The sequence below is a fragment of the Octopus bimaculoides genome, chromosome 23 (genome assembly GCF_001194135.2).
Source record: "Octopus bimaculoides isolate UCB-OBI-ISO-001 chromosome 23, ASM119413v2, whole genome shotgun sequence".
NCBI classification, from domain to species: Eukaryota; Metazoa; Mollusca; class Cephalopoda; order Octopoda; family Octopodidae; genus Octopus; species Octopus bimaculoides.
This window is the reverse complement of record NC_069003.1, coordinates 10,322,904-10,324,321: the sequence shown is the minus strand read 5'-3', so window position 1 is coordinate 10,324,321 and position 1,418 is coordinate 10,322,904. Positions and strand designations below refer to the sequence as shown.

Below are 1,418 nucleotides of genomic sequence, written 5' to 3'. Positions count from 1 at the left end.
TATATATATATATATATATATATATATATATATATATATCCATAGGTACAAACTTACACGTACATATATATTATTTACAAGTACACACAGACACACACACCACACACATACACGCGCACATACATATATAGGGTGAAGTTCAGGTGGTGGATTTCCTTCGTTCGGCGATGAAAATTCAATTGTTTGAACAGCTGAATTACCTCCTCCTGAATCAATGCCTAAGCGCTCCGCAGACACTGTACCTTTAGTGTAATTCTCAGGTAGAACCAGTGTGACAATGTGTGACAAGGATGTAACTTTCGAATTATAGGTTCAATCCAGCCGACGGTTTTCTATACAGTTCCATGTGCTTTCCCCATGTAAATGGAATACACATCAGAATGGAGTTTATCAAGGTTCTCTTTCGGGGGCATATGAAAAATTTCTCATTTTTGTAAAAAGAAGGCTCTTTCCTTGGTATACTCACCAGAGAAGGAGGGAGGTACTAGGAGAGAGGTACTATCTTATGTGACATACCTCATCCATTTCGTCTTCCTTTCTTTGAGATAGCTCACACTGCGAAGTTTTTGTTACAACATTCACAAAGGATGTATTATTGCTTCCCAGTTACATGGAGTACACGTCAACTACGTCCAATTCCTCTTTCGTTATTTTAAACAGAGGCATGTCACTTTCTTCGCTTTTCCTTGGGTATATTCTCCAGGTAAGGCGGTATTGTCTTTTGTGATATAGCTCATCCATTTCTTCTTTCGTTGAGATGGCTCATACTGAGAGAATCTCCTTGTTACAACGTTTGCAAAAGATAATTTGCTGTTGTTTTCCAGTTAAATGGAGCAGACGACAGTTAGGGTTCTTTCCAGTTCCACTTTCGAGGGCATATAAAAGCCCTTCGTTTTTTTTTTCTTTCAGAAACAGAGGAATGTCATATTCTTCTTCGCTCTTTCCTTGATATATTCACCACACAAGGAGGTACTATTTTTTGTGCCATATCACACCCATTTCATCTTCTTTTCATTGAGATTGTTCATACTAAGAAGCTCCTTATCTCTTACAATGCTTGCAAAGGACGAGTTACTGCAGTTTTCCAGGAACATGGGACACACATTAACCTGGACTTCGTCCAACTCCTCTTTTGAGAGCATTACATAGCCTTTACATTTTTGAAAACGGAGATACATAATTTTATTTTCTTCGCTCTTTCCTGAATATATTAACCAGGCAAAGAGGTACTGTCTTTTGTAACATGCGTCATTCCTTTCTTCTCTTTCGTTGAAATGCTCCTATTATTTACACCGTTAGTAAAGAATGAGTTGCTGTTGTTATAAATAGTTTTGTTTATATGATTTAAGTTTGTGTTAAGTTTGTCAAGATGTAACCTTCAGCTAATAACTGTAGCAGTTTGTTTAATTATCATTTTT

The 1,418-nt window shown here is 37.0% G+C and overlaps 1 protein-coding gene across 1 annotated transcript in view; it reads right to left on the bottom strand.

The window, feature by feature from the left end:
• LOC106879716 (A disintegrin and metalloproteinase with thrombospondin motifs 3-like) overlaps positions 1-1,418 on the bottom strand; it is a 75,471-nt gene that overhangs the window by 39,325 nt on the left and 34,728 nt on the right. The window lies entirely within an intron of this gene.